Source organism: Rhodnius prolixus, unplaced genomic scaffold (assembly GCF_049639745.1).
Source record: "Rhodnius prolixus isolate KJV_2025 unplaced genomic scaffold, Rpr scaffold_6, whole genome shotgun sequence".
NCBI lineage: Eukaryota > Metazoa > Arthropoda > Insecta > Hemiptera > Reduviidae > Rhodnius > Rhodnius prolixus.
Window position 1 is genome coordinate 25,458,926 of NW_027411634.1, and position 22,565 is coordinate 25,481,490.

The 22,565-nt window shown below is 33.3% G+C and overlaps 1 protein-coding gene and 2 long non-coding RNA genes across 7 annotated transcripts in view; 2 read left to right on the top strand and 1 right to left on the bottom strand.

Moving 5' to 3' along the window:
* The window catches only part of LOC141461487 (uncharacterized), a 29,827-nt gene extending 26,885 nt beyond the window's left edge, over positions 1-2,942 (top strand). The window contains exon 3 of the long non-coding RNA XR_012462941.1: positions 1,138-2,942. This is a non-coding gene — a long non-coding RNA (uncharacterized lncRNA). The remainder of the gene's footprint in view (positions 1-1,137) is intronic.
* Positions 1-22,565, top strand: part of LOC141461484 (neuronal acetylcholine receptor subunit alpha-3-like) — a 200,028-nt gene that overhangs the window by 27,636 nt on the left and 149,827 nt on the right. The window lies entirely within an intron of this gene.
* The window catches only part of LOC141461020 (uncharacterized), a 78,322-nt gene continuing 65,602 nt past the window's right edge, over positions 9,846-22,565 (bottom strand). For 2 of the 4 annotated variants that reach the window (XR_012462463.1, XR_012462462.1), the window contains exons 5-6: positions 11,152-11,288; positions 9,847-10,406 (exon numbers count right to left, since the gene is read on the bottom strand). This is a non-coding gene — a long non-coding RNA (uncharacterized lncRNA). Of the gene's footprint in view, positions 10,407-11,151; positions 11,289-22,565 lie in introns of all 4 variants that reach the window. The other 2 variants (XR_012462464.1, XR_012462465.1) reach the window with 2 other exon arrangements.

Here is a 22,565-nt window from a genome sequence, read left to right on the forward strand (position 1 = left end):
TATATTTTTTTAAAATTGACAAAAGTCAATTGATAGAAATCTTTAAAAATAAAAAATAAAATAGTAAAAATGACTGACCCTCGAACAATCTTTAGAAAATGCAGCATGTGAACCAAATTGTCGTGAAAAGTCACTTTAAATTTGGCTAGTTCAACTGAAAATATAAATAACATCTGATAAGACCGATTGTGAGAGGTACTTGACTATTGCTAGAGAGTAATTAATCAAAACTAAATTATTATAATTCAGATGTTCAATGATTAAGAATGTCATGCTAACTTTGATAGAGGATCTGCCAAGTTTAAACGTCACTAATTAGTGCTTTCCCAGCTGGAGAAACAGGCTTGAAACTGGCAGCAAATATGACATTTCATGAAATTCAATCATCTCTGACACCTTCTATTAAGATTAATCTTAGATTCAAATCAAATCAAAATGTATTCTCTAAAATTAATGTTATTTCAAAGTAGTTTGGTTAAAAGTAGTGAAAATGATGCTGTCTCTGGTTTAAAGGCATAACTAAACTTAATTTTAAAGTGCTAATTTTTGGACAGACTCATATTTTGAATCTATAAGAGTACTGTTACTAAATCTATTTACATTTATGTAAACACTGTGTTAGTGATATAAATCCAAATTAAGTAACTTAAATGCTTTAGCTGGAGCTTTTCATACGTTTGAACAAGCAACAAAAAGATTTGTACAATAAATTAATGACGTGAATACAGTATATACGAAAACCACAAGATTAAAGCAATTCAAAGTTACTTCGTCTAAGAGAGATCATTTGCAACAAGGCAATACTACATTTCACTACACAAATATTTTGATAGTTTAATAACTAATTATTGTCACGATTTGTCAATTTGGCTGAAGTCAAATTAGATCTAAATTTAAACAATTGCAGTAATAATTTTTGTTTATGTTTTTACTAAGCTTTCGACCCAGGGACTAGGTCATCATCAGGGCTGTGGAACATATTTTTCAGTGATAGATTGTAGTATATGTACATTGGATTTGATATTAAAAATATTTTACAAGAAATTAATTACCTTATGCTACTATGAAAACAATTATGATTGAAATTAGTGATAATGTTTTTCTTTTGTACCAATAATTATGAATAATATTCTACAGGGAAACAATTGTGTGGTTTCGTCTAAGAAGGCAATGTAGGGAACTCTGGGAAGAACCCAAGCAAATTGATTTAAAAGTCAGATTTTGGAACAGTGCTGAGAGAATCAGTTTTCACATAATGGAACTACAAGCGCAGTTTGGCGTGTAAAATGGGATGGCAATCACAAAAAGGAATGGAACAGTTAAATAAGGAATGTCCCGCGATGCGTGAAGCAGAAGTGGGAACCTTAACAATGGAAAACCGGTCATGTTAATGCACACTCAAAAGGGCAAACAACTTAGCCCTTGAACTTAGATGACAGCTTGTCCTCACATCTTTCAACCCAAAACCACATCTATATCTACTGGTTTTCTCTGTGATGTCTGACCGCTCTAGAAAAGCACCCCTCCATCGGCCAGCGAATTTTAGCGTTTGTGAATTCATGAATTCAGTTCAACGATTTTAGAATTTTAAAAATACGTTTAGTTTAAATAGTAATCAATAGAGTTAATAAGCAATCAGAAACGTAGTTTGTGTACTATTTATGGGACTCTTAATCAAAATAACGGCCTTCTCTGAGATTACTTTTTAATTGTTATTGTGAAATTTCCGCATAACATATTCTATTGATCCTAATTTAATACAATGATTAGAAAAGGAATACGCTCATTGGGTAGAGTAATGAACCGGAGGTTCGAATCTAGCTGCCTGTACCAAATTTTTTTTTTCCTGGTGGCTTCTTGCAGCTCGGTAAAGGATAGAATTGTCTATAACGAGAGAACCCTTACCAGTCGATATTTTATTTATTTATCTTATTGTTCATGACTTCGCTCAGGGCTCTCTTGGCTTAGTACGTAGCTCTCCTGCCTACGAGCTCTGTTCCAATGAAAATGGGCAGAACTTGAATCTAGCGTTTTTTTACCAATTTTTCACTTGAAAAAATTGAACAATATTTCATTAATTAATTTCATTCAAAAGAAAAATATTATTTTAATTTCAGAATAAGTTTTTAGACTAATCAATTATCTCTTATAAAGCGACAGCAATAGAAATATTATTTAAAATCAATAAGCACCCCTTATAAAATCTTCATTCTAAAACACGCCATTCTTGTTAGTTGTTAAGCTGTTACTGCTTGAAGTGTTAAATATATTTCTTAAGGAAATCCATTCTGTAATCAAAATAAAATCGACACAGTGATTCATGAAATTGAAAAATAAAAAATCCCCCTGATTTAATGTTCTGATTTTAGTTTAATTTAGATGGGTTCACACTCCTTTAGTGAATTCTTATTTAAAATTCAATTAACGATTCGACCTATTTTAATAACGCAAATTCAGCCTTAAAATTTATGTAATAATACAAATGTATTTCTTGAACTTATCTTGTACAGCTTTCATTTTTGTTTTGTTTTAATGTGTCCTTAATAAATTCAAGAAATTGGTTTCGTCCTTTTCTAAGGTTAGTTTAATCAAATTCTCTATTGTAATTTAGATGATCAGATGGTCAGTTAAGTTTAAATTTAAACATCAATAACATGAAAAACAACCTGAGGAGCATTTTCTGGCGTCTAAGATAATTTTTTATTTTTAATTTTAAAATAAAAAAAAAAAATTACAAATATTGCATAATGTAGTTATAATTATTATTAGTTTTCTTCTTCAATTTTGCTTTTAATGAGAGGCAAAGAATCATTCATATAGTAAGAAATTGCATTCAATTTTAAATAATTTACAAAATATAAATTCATGAAGTTTCTTTGATGATGCAATTATTATTTAATTTTGTCAAAGAAAATAAAAGATGTAACATGTAGACAGTACACAGTTTTTCACAAAATATTATTATTTTTAACTGTAATTAACAACAATCATAAAAAATATATATATTAAGTTTATAGATTATTTTTTTTAAAATTATTGATAAGAAAGGAAATCGGTTTTTACTTACCTTTAATATCACGTAATTATTTAAATTATAATTAGTTCTTTTTTAATCTGCAAACCCACACACTACACACTCCTCATTCAAATCGAAAATCTTGTTATTTGTACCGGAAAAATGCTCTCTGGTGGATTAGTTACGTTTAAACTATGATTAAGAGAAGGAAAATCTCTCTTATTTTTTTTTTTTGGTTGGGATAAAGCTTCAGGTTACTAATGAAAATATTTCAGTTTAGGTTAATTAAGGAAATACTCCAGAGACAAGTCAAAGCAAATAAAAAGGTAAAGTTTCAGTCAAATCATCATTCTTTCAAATAATGGGAATGGGTTTTCGCCCAATTAGAGTGGAAAAGAAGATAAAAAATAAGAGGAGTCTCACTAGCAAAGGATTTGGTACTAATCAACGGACCAATAACATCAGATATAACAATATTACAATAAATTTCAAATAAATTAAAAATTACAGTAAATTTCAATTCCCGAAGGGATCTTATTTACGGAGTATTTAAGTTATTTAAAAATAGACTGGTTTTTATATTTATATTTCTAGTATTTGATTGTTGCGCTGCTTGTGACGGGCATTACAACTAATCACTCTTACATATTATTCATAAAATTTAATTTAAAGCTGACACTTGCCACTTAGTTGACCAGTAGGCAAAAGATAGTGCTAGAAGATATTAAATAGATGGATAGATGTAGTCTAGTAAGTTATGTAAATTGTTAATAAATATAAAGTCAAGTCAATATTAAATAATTACTTAAATGAATATTTAAAAAATTAATTAATTATTAATGATATGAACTTAAGCAAAAAAGGTAAGTACGACTTCAGTCTATATCTCAGGTTATTCTTTGTAGTTGTGATCTTATAATTCCATTTTTCTCACTTTTCTAACTACTCGAGTGAGTCTTGGACACTAAAAAAAAAGAAAAGCTATCTGAGAACAGTTAAAAAGAAAAATAGAAAAGATAGGATCAAGAACACACGGTAAGAAGAAATCTGGCGAAGCCCTAGTAATAGTAACAATAATGGAAAATTGACTTCGAGCCTGGTTCAGAATGGCTGACATTCAATATCAACGTACGAGTAACGGGTGCAAGAAAGAAGATGCCCCCAAAGCTTTTTTCCCCCACGTTTTTAGATAAAATTTTAGGTTAAAATCTAATCAAATTTCATTTTGAAAGAATGTTCTAAAAAAAAGAATAATTTGTTACAGACTAAGCAACATTTTTTGAGATCTGAGAAAATAAAGCTTAAAAGCATGATACAACCCCTGAACATTTTGTAAATATTTAAAATATTAAAATCTAAACCATGTCCTAGAAATTGAAATATAAAATACTTGCCACTTTGCTTTGTCGCATACAGTTCCACTTTAAATAAAGAGAACAATGCGATATGCCACGTTTTGGTGTACACTAATTTGCATAACTCTTGTACTTCAGTGTACAACAGTGCTACAACATTCAATCCACTGCAATGTCAAGGCTGCTCTCAAACCAAACAATAAACGGACTTGTAAAACGTTAGATAAGCTACAAATACTAAAGATTCTTTTTTAAAAAAAATAATTGGTCAATTATAATTGCTCTTTTAACAAAAAAAAAAAAGAAAAAAGAAGGTCTCCACACTTATAAGAATAACTAAAAGGATTTAAGATGAATGATTTTTTTCACACTTAATTCTAAGTCTTCTAACAATTTAATTTTTGTATATAACATTAGCATTATTTGAATATTGTTTTACTGTCCTAGGTTTGAGTTCCTCTAGTTGCCCTTAATTTTACTCTTTCTAGATACTCCTTTGTCCTTTATTGGGCAGTTCATTCTTGTCTTTGACGAATCTGTCCAAAAGATCGGTATTGAAAAACTTCTGAGCGCCAGTGATATCAGACAAATTAATTTTAAACTTTTTTTAATTGAAATAATTTAAAATATAATGTGACCTAACGAATTTACAATTTTCGGCCTATTAAATTCAACATTTTTTGGCGCAACAGTTTGCATAAATGTTCATTGTAAATTTCTGCATTGTGTCTGCTGTGACAGTCATTATTCATAATACCAAACTTTACTAAGTATTATTTACGTAATATAATTAATTATTAACTAAGATTGTTGACCACAAATATCTCTGTCTTAAAGTCTTATTTCAACGACAGTTATGCTGCAGTCTCAACATAACTCCTTCCTCATATGTTTTTATGATCTAGTTACCCAGTTTTCCCGTTTTATTCACTGACCTCTACTATAAATTAAATGTTCTTTCTTTATTAAATTCTTTTCCTTAACATTTACGTGTTATTTAAGATGAGGGTCGTAACAAGTAAACAGAATAATGAATAATGAATTCTTTTCTTGTGTCTTTTATAGACTTTTTTTTACTGCAACAGGTGCAACTATTTAATTGTTACTTCTACCAAATTAAAAAGTTTTCAAAATTGGAAATGCCAAAAACTGTCATTTACTCCCCCCTCACTCTAGAAATGAAGAATATTTTTAATTGATTGCACTTACTTTTAAGCCCTCCGCGACCAATTGGTTGAACATTCTCTTGCACCCTTCTGGTATTGGGATCTCAGAACTAAAAAAAAAAAACATCAACGAACTTCTTCTTAACGTCAACTTCATGGTAGTTGATCGTGAATTCAGGGTATATTTCAAATAATGTAATGTAATGTAATTAATAATTAATTTTTAATTAAAAAAATCTCCCCCTACTTAAACTACTTTTACTCTATTCAAAATTGAGGAAATGGAAATTTTAATTTCATTTAAATGTTATTATTTGCTCAGTCACCCGTAAGCTTTTAACATCTGAAAAAGTGCTCCAATTACGTATATGGTTTTCACAGTATCAGAGGAATTTAATATTTATGAAGTACCTAAGGAAAAGGTTGGCTAACATTTTCAGAGTATGCAAACGAAAGAGAGTGGCAGTGGAAAGCTACTTTTCCGACAGTTTATTGCTTTCCCACCTTTGTACTCTAGTATACACTTTTTTTTTTTGTAACGGACAGTGGTATATATGCATTTATTTTTATCCCGACTTTTACTGTTTTGACTAAAGTTTTTATTAAATAAAATTTAAGAGTTGTTATAAAGTTAGGAAAATAGAATTTCGTTGTTGTGACAAAAAAACTCGATTAGAATGGAGCATACTCCATATAGTGGCTGCAATTTGTAACAGCAAATATCGCTCCACAAATTATATTACTACCCGCCATTCATACTATGAAAGTTGTTTCTTGTTCATTGTGTGAATTTTCTTCTTCAGTCTTTAATGTTTTAAGGTATTTCATCAGCTTTCATTGAAATTTTGAGTTCCTGACTACTGTGGCTAAGTTCTCATTTCTGACAAATTTTTTCTCAGTGCATGCTACGCCAATATGTTGAAAAGTTTTCTAAAACATTTTTATATTATTCTATTTTGTTTTAATTAAAGGCGCACCAACATTTGAGATCATTGGCGCTCGGAGCTTTTTTCAGTGCACTGCTGGTCTTTGCGACAGAAAATAAATAAAAAATTATGATTGAAATAAACAATAATCTTTCTTCTTTTTGAAAAAAATTTATGTTCCTCATAAATTCCTCATCTCATGAGAGATACCGGGGGCTTTAAAACAAATCCGGCTAAAAGTTGCCAGATGCTAATATAATAAACTAATAAAATAGCAAAAGAACACTATGGAGCATGGCGATTCAATCGCCCAGTGCACTGAATAAACCTAGAAAGGTCGTTTAGATTACCAGATGCCACAATTTCCGGTAGGGAAACATTTAACCTCCCGAGACGAGGAATCCAGTTTTAGAATAAACTGGACACACCTCCACAAAGTGCCGCACAGTCTCATCGGACTCACCACAGCTAGCACAATTTGGCGACTGGATAAGGTATGTAAGATACGCTAAATTCGCATGTCCACTCAACACCTGAACCAACTGGCGGATATCCGGGACCTGCTAAAACCAACCATATCCGTTTTTGACAGGCCAAGGAATTCCTTAGCCTGACGGCAACCAGCTCGGGATCTCCACCGTTTCCGATGTTCCTTCAAAATCCACTGCTCCACCTCTGTTCTACAACGTCGATAGGATACAGGGATAATGAGCTGAGGAGTCATTGTTATCAACGCAGCTCCTTCCTTTGCCGTTTCATCAGCAAGTTCGTTACCCGGAATCCCAGGGTGACCAGGGGACCAAGTAACCGAAACAGTATTCATAGCCCCTAACAAATTGAGAGCAGCATGGCAAGAATTGGATGAAATTTGGTTCTTACTAGGAGAGGCCAGAGCTTTAATTGCAGCCTGGCTATCCGTGAAGAACCTAATATCCGTCTCAGCAAATCTCTTCCAGCAGAGAAAAGTAGCTGCCATCTCAATGGATAGAATTTCTGATAGAGTTTATTTGCACGTAAGAATGGTTTTAGTCCCAGCGATGGGCGATTTCTTGGAAGTAGATAACTTCATTATGCAAACCCATGATTCTTTCCCTTCCTTAGTCGTCAAATAATTCTTGCTTGTTCATTGCTTTACTTCCTTGAAAAATTCTAGACAAGACAAATATTGAATATTTTGAGGGGTAAAATCTAAAAAACTAATAATAATTTACAAATTTGACCTCTGTTACCGTGTTTATGTGTTGTTTTTTCCCTTACATAGAAATCTTTTAGCAGATTAATGAAAATAAAGGTTCTGTAAATTTACTCACTCTGAGTAGGGCAAGACCTTTCACCACACAATTAGGTTGAGTGAAAAAAAACTGCTACATTAATCATAATATTATTATTAAGTTTAATAGTAAATTCTGGTAGTTTTTGAGTTCCTTCAACATAAAACAATGACTGATTTTTTAGTTATCACACCAGTTAAATCATTTTTTACAAAAGCTCAGCATTTCCCTCTTTTTTTTTTTTAATGATTAATTTGTTCAGGGCTCTAGGGGGCCAGCTGTCCTAACCTGTTTCCCTGATGACGTTTAAAGACCCACCACAAAACCATGTTCATAACCACTACATCAACCCATTTATTTTTGTATTACTATAATCGTTAATTTGTTACTGTTATAGCAGAGAATATGTTTTTTTCAAAATTAATGAGGGCAAGGGCGATGATAGCGACATAACGGGAGAGAGAGGCGGAATGCAATTTGTTGGGCGGGTAAAAAAAAAATGAGTGGTCAGCACTCAGCAGTGGGTTGGTTTGGCGGCAGTCTTTATTCAACCCATGTTTGCTGATCTAATTTAAGTACTCTGACTAGTATGGGGTAAGAGATAATGTGTATGATAGTTTAATTTAATGAAAATTAATGGCGCCGATTTTACTGTTCTTGGTTTTAATCACTTTTTATTTAAATAGAAATATCGAAAAACTTTTTGGTTCCAATGGGAGTGTACAGTTGGTTATTTATTGTTTGATTGCAGACTAATTTCATAATTTCTCGATGAATGTCTTGTATTCTGTGAACCACAACGCTTATTGTTAACGCTTCTTTTTGTTAAATCAATTTTATCCTGAATTAAAATTTCTATACTATCCTCTCTACTTGCTCTAATACTCACTTACTTTGTATAGGGCTATGCCCATGTAACAAATAAATAAATAATAATAATAATAATAATACTCACTTACTTTTCCCTGTCATTCCTGACATCCACCGATTGAATCGTCAATAGTACCCGGACTTGCTTGAGGTCTGAAGATCATCATAATCAAATTGATATCCTGTAGAAAGTGCTACCGCTTGATAGTTTCTCACTCCTCCATTTCTTCAAGCACTTACTTCTGAAAATGGCCTAACGTGGAACTCTGCCTTTATTATAGGGCCAGAAGGTGGGTCTTACATAATTACCTCGATTCAGTATTATTTTCTCCAGCTCAAAGTACGAGTATTCTCCCAAGATTGTTTACTAATACTTTTCAAGCGTATTGGTTAAATCATGTTCAATAGCCTCACCATCTTTCAAAATAGTGTATATTAACAACTCTACATTGTGCAAGTGGTTTGCTTGTAATTTTTATTTCATTGTTTTAGATTAATTTACTTTTATGTAAAGTGCGTTAACATCTAAGCTTTTCAGTGTACTCTTAGGCTCCGGACAGTGTTTCTTCGCTACTGACTCTACTAGGAAGAGAAAATCTGAAGCAGGCTGAATGTTTAAAATAATAATAATAATAATAATAATAATAATAATAATGGGCGTTAATAACCTCAGCCGTTGATGCGCCCCCCCCCCTAAAAATAATAATAATAATAATGATAGTACTATTGCGACAATTCAACTAACTTTCTTTTTGTTATCAAGCAAGAGAGGTAAGGTTCACTGGGTAACGTTCTCGGCTTCCTTTCTTTTATCAGCTTTATCTTTCTGCCCTGAAACTCAGGGAGAGCGTTTATTTCTGCAGTTCTATACACTCTTCGATCTAGCATCATTATAACAAGACTCACTAGTGAAGTCCCTTTCTATTCTCTTCAGATTTTAATATTTATTAAGATATTTTTCAGAAGAATTATTTTATTTCACCATTTAAATTTCTCTTTCTTGCCTGATATCACGTACTAGCAATATTGTATTGTGACAATGTCATCGTAAGAATTCAATGTTACTGGGATAATCAATATTAGCCACTAATTACAAATTATCTTTTTTCAAAAGCTTTTTATTTATATGATAAGAATTAGTATCCAGTTTGTCTCTGTCACCATGTTGAATTCATTTCTTTATTTTTTGTCGCATAATTAATTACTTTGGAATTTTAAGAAAAAGAAGATAGAATCCTTTAGAACTCAATTAATATTATCGCCCTTTCAAGATAAATGCACAAAAAAGCTCATTAATAACAATATTACTGTGAATAAAATGTCAAAAGGAATTCCTTTACGAAACTGTTGAAAATTATTCTACTCCGCGAAATAGATAAATAAACCTTAAAACATAAAATTATTTACAAAAGATGTCTTTTGCAGTAGATAACTGCCATCACCAGGTCGGTCTAAATGGATGTTTTATTAATCAAATTAATTTACTTAGTACAAGAGAGGGGGAAAAATGAAACTAACTCAATGTTAAGTAAAAATATTTAGTGTTAAATATTTTTCAGAAAAAAAAACAATAACTACTGAGGCATTATAAATTTTACAAATTAGAATTTTGTAAAAAATGGATTTATTGTGGTTTAGTGGGTGATTCACGGCTCTTGGATCGGCTCATAGACCATTCCCCGACTCATCCAATATTCTCATTCGTTATCTGTTTCTAGAAAACTTCGGATCACACGTCCTATTATTGACAGGCCTGTGAAGAGGGAACAGTATCCAGAAGAGGCTGTGTACAAAGATGGAGTCTAGAATGATATTCACATACCAATTATTTCATTTATTTATTGCATAATACATTATGACGTTAAAATAGAATTGTGCTAACAAATATCCAAAGTAAATAATACAAAAAATCAAATAAAACTTATACTTTTAATTATTTAGGAAAAAAAGTTTTTCTTAAAACAGTAAAGGTGCACACACAAAAAATTAAAATACCTAATGCTTTCCCTTTTATAAAGAAAAGAAAAATAATTTATCTACTACAGCAAATTCATATTCTTCTTTGCTCTACTAAATAAAAAAAGTCTACATATGTCAACATCAGATTTAAAAAAAACATTTGGGCATACAAAGGATGGAATAAATTTATTAATTAAAGAACGTAATAGCGAGTACCAGTTGAATTTAATATTCATCCTCTCAACATGAAGGTTCTTCAACGTTAAAATAAACAAATTTTCGGGTACCTGGAGTTCTCCATTTCAAATCAGTTAATTTAGATCTATTAATCGCACTTAATTACATACCAATGGAAACATGACTCAGCAAATAAGTCGAAATTGATGAAAATAGTTTTTCAATATATTCCTTTTAGAAGGAGGTCAAAATTCAATTATTTTTCGATTATCAAACATTTTCGATTTGATACTACCTATAGTTTGATTACTATACCTTTTATTTTTATACGTTAATGATTTCAAACTGCATCAAATCTGTTTAACACAAGTCCAGAAAGATCATATGTATTGAAAATTTTGTTATACTCACTCAATCTTCTATTCATAAAGGGTGTTAATTCTAGGCTTCTCTTTCTTCTATGAAACTCTTTTTAACTTTTTGGTTTTTGTTGTTGTTTAAAGTTGTTGATCCTCGTTGTTGGAAGTCACTGCATATGCTCTATCATACTAAACACAAATAAGCTGTAGTTAACATTTTTAACTATAGTTAAGTTTGATAAAATCTTTAACTAAACTTTTCTAAAATAATTTTTTCTGACAAAATGTTACAAAAAAAATGAGTTATAGGTTTTACAGTTCAAGTGCGAAATTAAAAGGAACAATTTACATCAATGGTGCGGATTATTTCAAAATTAATCTGAGTCAACAAATCTTTTAATACTCACACTTCTAGAAGTATTAAGCGAATAAACTTTGTAAAATTAATTTTTAGTAATTAAATTTAGCTCCTTAAATAAGTCACTCCCGCTTAATTTTAGTTTCAAGTTCATATCAATAAGTTGGGTGGAAGCGTTGACTGTTCATCCTCCAAGCTGAGCGGTGGTTTCCATTAGCGTCTAACCTGATTGCCAGGAATATGCTACAATAGTGATGGGCCACGATGAGGAGTAGAGGCGGTTTCAAAAGACAGAGAATTACTCTAGTAAATGAGATTTAAATTACTTAAATGAAAACATACTGAATTTTGTAAAACTACTATTAACCAAAAATAATAAGTATATGAACAACTTTTGTTCTTAATATACTATATCGAAAATTGTTTGTTTTAAATTTTTTTTACGACAAAAATACATATAATATTTTTAAACTAATACCTTTTGTTTTGGAACAGACTTAAACTGAATGGACAACTGGGAGAAGAAATTTAGTAAAAAATAAAGAGATAGCTTAATTCTTTGTAATTATTTCTTAAAAGTTTGCAAATAATATAAGAGGGTACAAAAGAATTTAGTACAAATTAATAACATAAACATAAAGCCTTGGTGTATAACCAACAGGCGACAATAACAAAGTTCTATTAATTTTTGTTATCGCCCGCAATTCAATTAAATTAAAAGCTAAAAAAAAAAAGGAAGGAACAAAACAGCTTCAATTTTAATAAAAAAACAGGAAAAGGCTAAATATCTTGACATGTTATTCTCTAAACAATGGTGTGCCTACTAAACGTTATAATTGAGGGTCCATTAACCTGGCGGCACTTTGGTTGAATTTTGAGACAAAACTTTTGCACCGAGCTCGAAACACATTGCACTCTTATGCACCACCAAAAAAAAATCTAAATTCGCCAAGGAAAAGCCACAATAAGCAATTAAAGTTTTTTTCCCGCCAAAAAAAATTTGGCCGGATTTGATTGAAACTTACTTCATTATGTTAAGTACACTTTGCACTCCATTGCACCACTTAAAAAAATTCATTAACTTTAATAATTACGGAGATATGGCCATTCAAAAGATCAAAGGAATTTGCCGCAAACACTGAATTTCGAACCGCGACTTAGTATACAGGTAGAGGAGAGCTAGCACCAGCTAGAACCACAAAAAAAATCTAATAAAATATGCACACATTCAGAAATATAAGGAATTAAAGTGCTAAAAAAAGCATTAACTTGGCGGCACTTTGGTGGAATTTTGGGTAAAAAATTATTGCACCCTGCTCAGAACACTTTGCACTCCTATGCACCACCAATAAAAAAGCTAGCACCACCAAGGAAAAGCCTCAATTTTCCATTTAAAGTTCCGCGCGAAATTTAAATTCAAAAAAAATGAGTCTTATTTGCGGGAAAATTGGAGCGCTTTTTTCCAAAATAGCAAGTACTAGTATTAGAACAACTAGCCCCACACAGGAAATGCCAAAAATTAGCATATTTTCAAAGTAATTTACAAATTATTCAACCGATTTTCCCGCCAACATACCTTTAACCGGAAGTGCTCTAAATTGAATTGAAACTCATCCTATTTTGTTCATGGTAGCTAGCACCAATATGCACCACAAAAAGAAATTTTGAATTTACACTAAAAGCTGATATATTGATAATAAAAGATGCACTGACAGACGTGACCATTAACTTTGCGGCACTTTGGTGGAATTTTGAGAAAAAAATTATTGCACCCAGCTCGGAACACTTTGCAATGCCAATAATAAGCCAGCAACACAACGGAAACTGTAAAAATTCACCAATTGTACGCCAAATATAACTTTAACCGGAAGTGCCCTAAATTGAATTGAAACTCATTCCATTTTGTTCGTGATAGCTAGCACCAATGTGCACCACAAAAAGAAATTTTGAATTTACACTAAAAGCTGATATATTGAAAATAAAAGATGCACTGACAGACGTGACCATTAACTTGGCGGCACTTTGGTGGAATTTTGGGTAAAAAATTATTGCACCCTGCTCAGAACACTTTGCACTCCTATGCACCATCAATAAAAAAGCTAGCACCACCAAGGAAAAGCCTCAATTTTCCATTTAAAGTTACGCGCGAAATTTAAATTCAAAAAAATGGAGTTTTATTTGCGGGAAAATTGGAGCGCTTTTTTCCAAAATAGCAAGTACTAGTATTAGAACCACTAGCCCCACACAGGAAATACCAAAAATTAGCATATTTTCAAAGTAATTTACAAATTACTCAACCGATTTTCCCGCCAACTTACCATTAACTTGGCGGCACTTTGGTGGAATTTTGAGAAAAAAATTATTGCACCCAGCTCGGAACACTTTGCACTCCTATGCACCACCAATAAAAAAGCTAGCACCACCAAGGAAAAGCCTCAATTTTCCATTTAAAGTTACGCGCGAAATTTAAATTAAAAAAAAAATGAGTTTAATTTGTGGGAAAATTGGAGCGCTTTTTTCCAAAATAGCAAGTACTAGTATTAGAACCACTAGCCCCACACAGGAAATGCCAAAAATTAGCATATTTTCAAAGTAATTTACAAATTATTCAACCGATTTTCCCGCCAACTTACCTTTAACCGGATGTGCTCTAAATTGAATTGAAACTCATCCTATTTTGTTCATGGTAGCTAGACCAATATGCACCACAAAAAGAAATTTTGAATTTACACTAAAAGCTGATATATTGATAATAAAAGATGCACTAACAGACGTGACCATTAACTTGGCGGCACTTTGGTGAAATTTTGAGAAAAAAATTATTGCACCCAGCTCGGAACACTTTGCAATGCCAATAATAAGCCAGCAACACAACGGAAACTGCAAAAATTCACCAATTGTACGCCAAATATAACTTTAACCGGAAGTGCCCTAAATTGAATTGAAACTCATTCCATTTTGTTCGTGATAGCTAGCACCAATGTGCACCACAAAAAGAAATTTTGAATTTCCACTAAAAGCTGAGATATTGATAATAAAAGATGCACTGACAGACGTGACCATTAACTTGGCGGCACTTTGGTGGAATTTTGAGAAAAAAATTATTGCACCCAGCTCGGAACACTTTGCAATGCCAATAATAAGCCAGCAACACAACGGAAATGGTAAAAATTCACCAATTGTACGCCAAATATAATTTTAACCGGAAGTGCCCTAAATTGAATTGAAACTCATTCCATTTTGTTCGTGGTAGCTAGCACCAATGTGCACCACAAAAAGAAATTTTGAATTTACACTAAAAGCTGATATATTGATAATAAAAGATGCACTGACAGACGTGACCATTAACTTTGCGGCACTTTGGTGGAATTTTGAGGAAAAAATTATTGCACCCAGCTCGGAACACTTTGCAATGCCAATAATAAGCCAGCAACACAACGGAAATGGTAAAAATTCACCAATTGTACGCCAAATATAACTTTAACCGGAAGTGCCCTAAATTGAATTGAAACTCATTCCATTTTGTTCGTGGTAGCTAGCACCAATGTGCACCACAAAAAGAAATTTTGAATTTACACTAAAAGCTGAGATATTGATAATAAAAGATGCACTGACAGACGTGACCATTAACTTGGCGGCACTTTGGTGGAATTTTGGGTAAAAAATTATTGCACCCTGCTCAGAACACTTTGCACTCCTATGCACCATCAATAAAAAAGCTAGCACCACCAAGGAAAAGCCTCAATTTTCCATTTAAAGTTACGCGCGAAATTTAAATTCAAAAAAAATGGAGTTTTATTTGCGGGAAAATTGGAGCGCTTTTTTCCAAAATAGCAAGTACTAGTATTAGAACCACTAGCCCCACACAGGAAATACCAAAAATTAGCATATTTTCAAAGTAATTTACAAATTACTCAACCGATTTTCCCGCCAACTTACCTTTAACCGGAAGTGCTCTAAATTGAATTGAAACTCATCCTATTTTGTTCATGGTAGCTAGCACTAATATGCACCACAAAAAGAAATTTTGAATTTACACTAAAAGCTGATATATTGATAATAAAAGATGCACTAACAGACGTGACCATTAACTTGGCGGCACTTTGGTGGAATTTTGAGAAAAAATTTATTGCACCCAGCTCGGAACACTTTGCAATGCCAATAATAAGCCAGCAACGCAACGGAAATGGTAAAAATTCACCAATTGTACGCCAAATATAACTTTAACCGGAAGTGCCCTAAATTGAATTGAAACTCATTCCATTTTGTTCGTGATAGCTAGCACCAATGTGCACCACAAAAAGAAATTTTGAATTTCCACTAAAAGCTGAGATATTGATAATAAAAGATGCACTGACAGACGTGACCATTAACTTGGCGGCACTTTGGTGGAATTTTGAGAAAAAAATTATTGCACCCAGCTCGGAACACTTTGCAATGCCAATAATAAGCCAGCAACACAACGGAAATGGTAAAAATTCACCAATTGTACGCCAAATATAACTTTAACCGGAAGTGCCCTAAATTGAATTGAAACTCATTCCATTTTGTTCGTGGTAGCTAGCACCAATGTGCACCACAAAAAGAAATTATGAATTTACACTAAAAGCTGAGATATTGATAATAAAAGATGCACTGACAGACGTGACCATTAACTTTGCGGCACTTTGGTGGAATTTTGAGAAAAAAATTATTGCACCCAGCTCGGAACACTTTGCAATGCCAATAATAAGCCAGCAACACAACGGAAACTGTAAAAATTCACCAATTGTAGGCCAAATATAACTTTAACCGGAAGTGCCCTAAATTGAATTGAAACTCATTCCATTTTGTTCGTGATAGCTAGCACCAATGTGCACCACAAAAAGAAATTTTGAATTTACACTAAAAGCTGAGATATTGATAATAAAAGATGCACTGACAGACGTGACCATTAACTTGGCGGCACTTTGGTGGAATTTTGGGTAAAAAATTATTGCACCCTGCTCAGAACACTTTGCACTCCTATGCACCATCAATAAAAAAGCTAGCACCACCAAGGAAAAGCCTCAATTTTCCATATAAAGTTACGCGCGAAATTTAAATTCAAAAAAATGGAGTTTTATTTGCGGGAAAATTGGAGCGCTTTTTTCCAAAATAGCAAGTACTAGTATTAGAACCACTAGCCCCACACAGGAAATACCAAAAATTAGCATATTTTCAAAGTAATTTACAAATTACTCAACCGATTTTCCCGCCAACTTACCATTAACTTGGCGGCACTTTGGTGGAATTTTGAGAAAAAAATTATTGCACCCAGCTCGGAACACTTTGCACTCCTATGCACCACCAATAAAAAAGCTAGCACCACCAAGGAAAAGCCTCAATTTTCCATTTAAGGTTACGCGCGAAATTCAAATTAAAAAAAAAATGAGTTTAATTTGTGGGAAAATTGGAGCGCTTTTTTCCAAAATAGCAAGTACTAGTATTAGAACCACTAGCCCCACACAGGAAATGCCAAAAATTAGCATATTTTCAAAGTAATTTACAAATTATTCAACCGATTTTCCCGCCAACTTACCTTTAACCGGATGTGCTCTAAATTGAATTGAAACTCATCCTATTTTGTTCATGGTAGCTAGACCAATATGCACCACAAAAAGAAATTTTGAATTTACACTAAAAGCTAAGCATATAATAAAAGATGCACTGACAGACGTGACCATTAACTTTGCGGCACTTTGGTGGAATTTTGAGAAAAAAATTATTGCACCCAGCTCGGAACACTTTGCAATGCCAATAATAAGCCAGCAACACAACGGAAACTGTAAAAATTCACCAATTGTACGCCAAATATAACTTTAACCGGAAGTGCCCTAAATTGAATTGAAACTCATTCCATTTTTTTCGTGGTAGCTAGCACCAATGTGCACCACAAAAAGAAATTTTGAATTTACACTAAAAGATGAGATATTGATAATAAAAGATGCACTGACAGATTTGACCATTAACTTGGCGGCACTTTGGTGGAATTTTGTGAAAAAAATATTGCACCCAGCTCGGAACACTTTGCAATGCCAATAATAAGCCAGCAACACAACGGAAATGGTAAAAATTCACCAATTGTACGCCAAATATAACTTTAACCGGAAGTGCCCTAAATTGAATTGAAACTCATTCCATTTTGTTCGTGGTAGCTAGCACCAATGTGCACCACAAAAAGAAATTTTGAATTTACACTAAAAGCTGAGATATTGATAATAAAAGATGCACTGACAGACGTGACCATTAACTTGGCGGCACTTTGGTGGAATTTTGGGTAAAAAATTATTGCACCCTGCTCAGAACACTTTGCACTCCTATGCACCATCAATAAAAAAGCTAGCACCACCAAGGAAAAGCCTCAATTTTCCATTTAAAGTTACGCGCGAAATTTAAATTAAAAAAAAATGGAGTTTTATTTGCGGGAAAATTGGAGCGCTTTTTTCCAAAATAGCAAGTACTAGTATTAGAACCACTAGCCCCACACAGGAAATACCAAAAATTAGCATATTTTCAAAGTAATTTACAAATTACTCAACCGATTTTCCCGCCAACTTACCTTTAACCGGAAGTGCTCTAAATTGAATTGAAACTCATCCTATTTTGTTCATGGTAGCTAGCACCAATATGCACCACAAAAAGAAATTTTGAATTTACACTAAAAGCTGATATATTGATAATAAAAGATGCACTAACAGACGTGACCATTAACTTGGCGGCACTTTGGTGGAATTTTGAGAAAAAATTTATTGCACCCAGCTCGGAACACTTTGCAATGCCAATAATAAGCCAGCAACGCAACGGAAATGGTAAAAATTCACCAATTGTACGCCAAATATAACTTTAACCGGAAGTGCCCTAAATTGAATTGAAACTCATTCCATTTTGTTCGTGATAGCTAGCACCAATGTGCACCACAAAAAGAAATTTTGAATTTCCACTAAAAGCTGAGATATTGATAATAAAAGATGCACTGACAGACGTGACCATTAACTTGGCGGCACTTTGGTGGAATTTTGAGAAAAAAATTATTGCACCCAGCTCGGAACACTTTGCAATGCCAATAATAAGCCAGCAACACAACGGAAATGGTAAAAATTCACCAATTGTACGCCAAATATAACTTTAACCGGAAGTGCCCTAAATTGAATTGAAACTCATTCCATTTTGTTCGTGGTAGCTAGCACCAATGTGCACCACAAAAAGAAATTATGAATTTACACTAAAAGCTGAGATATTGATAATAAAAGATGCACTGACAGACGTGACCATTAACTTTGCGGCACTTTGGTGGAATTTTGAGAAAAAAATTATTGCACCCAGCTCGGAACACTTTGCAATGCCAATAATAAGCCAGCAACACAACGGAAACTGTAAAAATTCACCAATTGTACGCCAAATATAACTTTAACCGGAAGTGCCCTAAATTGAATTGAAACTCATTCCATTTTGTTCGTGATAGCTAGCACCAATGTGCACCACAAAAAGAAATTTTGAATTTACACTAAAAGCTGAGATATTGATAATAAAAGATGCACTGACAGACGTGACCATTAACTTTGCGGTACTTTGGTGGAATTTTGGGTAAAAAATTATTGCACCCTGCTCAGAACACTTTGCACTCCTATGCACCATCAATAAAAAAGCTAGCACCACCAAGGAAAAGCCTCAATTTTCCATTTAAAGTTACGCGCGAAATTTAAATTCAAAAAAAATGGAGTTTTATTTGCGGGAAAATTGGAGCGCTTTTTTCCAAAATAGCAAGTACTAGTATTAGAACCACTAGCCCCACACAGGAAATACCAAAAATTAGCATATTTTCAAAGTAATTTACAAATTACTCAACCGATTTTCCCGCCAACTTACCACTAACTTGGCGGCACTTTGGTGGAATTTTGAGAAAAAAATTATTGCACCCAGCTCGGAACACTTTGCACTCCTATGCACCACCAATAAAAAAGCTAGCACCACCAAGGAAAAGCCTCAATTTTCCATTTAAAGTTACGCGCGAAATTTAAATTAAAAAAAAAATGAGTTTAATTTGTGGGAAAATTGGAGCGCTTTTTTCCAAAATAGCAAGTACTAGTATTAGAACCACTAGCCCCACACAGGAAATGCCAAATATTAGCATATTTTCAAAGTAATTTACAAATTATTCAACCGATTTTCCCGCCAACTTACCTTTAACCGGAAGTGCTCTAAATTGAATTGAAACTCATCCTATTTTGTTCATGGTAGCTAGCACCAATATGCACCACAAAAAGAAATTTTGAATTTACACTAAAAGCTGATATATTGATAATAAAAGATGCACTGACAGACGTGACCATTAACTTGGCGGCACTTTGGTGGAATTTTGAGAAAAAAATTATTGCACCCAGCTCGGAACACTTTGCAATGCCAATAATAAGCCAGCAACGCAACGGAAATGGTAAAAATTCACCAATTGTACGCCAAATATAACTTTAACCGGAAGTGCTCTAAATTGAATTGAAACTCATCCTATTTTGTTCATGGTAGCTAGCACCAATATGCACCACAAAAAGAAATTTTGAATTTACACTAATAGCTGATATATTGATAATAAAAGATGCACTAACAGACGTGACCATTAACTTTGCGGCACTTTGGTGAAATTTTGAGAAAAAAATTATTGCACCCAGCTCGGAACACTTTGCAATGCCAATAATAAGCCAGCAACACAACGAAAACTGCAAAAATTCACCAATTGTACGCCAAATATAACTTTAACCGGAAGTGCCCTAAATTGAATTGAAACTCATTCCATTTTGTTCGTGATAGCTAGCACCAATGTGCACCACAAAGAGAAATTTTGAATTTACACTAAAAGCTGAGATATTGATAATAAAAGATGCACTGACAGACGTGACCATTAACTTGGCGGCACTTTGGTGGAATTTTGAGAAAAAAATTATTGCACCCAGCTCGGAACACTTTGCAATGCCAATAATAAGCCAGCAACACAACGGAAACTGTAAAAATTCACCAATTGTACGCCAAATATAACTTTAACCGGAAGTGCCCTAAATTGAATTGAAACTCATTCCATTTTTTTCGTGGTAGCTAGCACCAATGTGCACCACAAAAAGAAATTTTGAATTTACACTAAAAGATGAGATATTGATAATAAAAGATGCACTGACAGATTTGACCATTAACTTGGCGGCACTTTGGTGGAATTTTGTGAAAAAAATATTGCACCCAGCTCGGAACACTTTGCAATGCCAATAATAAGCCAGCAACACAACGGAAATGGTAAAAATTCACCAACTGTACGCCAAATATAACTTTAACCGGAAGTGCCCTAAATTGAATTGAATCTCATTCCATTTGGTTCGTGGTAGCTAGCACCAATATGCACCACAAAAAGAAATTTTGAATTTACACTAAAAGCTGAGATATTGATAATAAAAGATGCACTGACAGACGTGACCATTAACTTGGCGGCACTTTGGTGGAATTTTGAGAAAAAAATTATTGCACCCTGCTTAGAACACATTGCACTCCATCAATAAAAAAGCTAGCACCACCAAAGAAAAGCCTCAATTTTCCTTTTAAAGTTACGCGCGAAATTTAAATTAAAAAAAAAATTGAGTTTATTTGCGGGAAAATTGGAGTGCTTTGGTATTAGAACCACTAGCCCCACACAGGAAATACCAAAAATTAGCATACTTTCAAAGTAATTTACAAATTACTCAACCGATTTTCCCGCCAACTTACCATTAACTTGGCGGCACTTTGGTGGAATTATGGGGAAAAACTTTTTGCACACTGTACGGAACACATTGCGCTCCTATGCGCCACAAAAAAAAAGTTTCTACTTACACTAATAGCTGAGATATTGATAATAAAAGATGCACAGAAAGACGTGACCATTAACTTGAAGGCACATTGGTGGAGTCTTGGGGAAAAAATTATTGCGCCAAGCTCAAAACTAATTTTTGGCAATTTCTTTGTGGGGCTAGCTTTTCTAATAATAATGCTAGGTATTTTGGAAAAAACGCACTAATTCGCCCGAATATAGGGACCATTCTTTTTAAATATAAATTTCGCGCGTAACTTTAACTGGAAAATTGAGGCTTTTCCTTAGTGGCGCTAGCTTTTTCATTAGTAACGCATAGGAGCGCAAAGTGTTCCGAACAGGGTGCAATAATTTTTTCCCCAAAATTCCACCAAAGTGCCGCCAAGTTAATGGTCATGTCAGTCAGTGCATCTTTAATTTTCAATATCTCAGCTATTAGTGTAAATTCAATATTTCTCTTTGTGGTGCATATTGGTGCTAGCTACCACGAACAAAATGGAATGAGATTCAATTCAATTTAGGGCAATTCCGGTTAAAGTTATATTTGGCGTTCAATTGGTGAATTTTTACCATTTCCGTTGTGTTGCTGGCTTATTATTGGCATTGCAAAGTGTTCCGAGCTGGGTGCAATAATTTTTTTCACAAAATTCCACCAAAGTGCCGCCAAGTTAAAGGTAAGTTGGCGGGAAAATCAGTTGAATAATTTGTAAATTACTTTGAAAATATGCTAATTTTTGGCATTTCCTGTGTGGGGCTAGTGGTTCTAATACTAGTACTTGCTATTTTGGAAAAAAGCGCTCCAATTTTCCCACAAATAAAACTCATTTTTTTTTTAATTTAAATTTCGCGCGTAACTTTAAATGGAAAATTGAGGCTTTTCCTTGGTGGTGCTAGCTTTTTTATTGGTGGTGCATAGGAGTGCAAAGTGTTCCGAGCTGGGTGAAATAATTTTTTTTCTCAAAATTCCACCAAAGTGCCGCCAAGTTAAAGGTAAGTTGGCGGGAAAATCAGTTGAATAATTTGTAAATTACTTTGAAAATATGCTAATTTTTGGCATTTCCTGTGTGGGGCTAGTGGTTCTAATACTAGTACTTGCTATTTTGGAAAAAAGCGCTCCAATTTTCCCACAAATAAAACTCATTTTTTTTTAAATTTAAATTTCGCGCGTAACTTTAAATGGAAAATTGAGGCTTTACCTTGTTGGTGCTAGCTTTTTTATTGGTGGTGCATAGGAGTGCAAAGTGTTCCGAGCTGGGTGAAATAA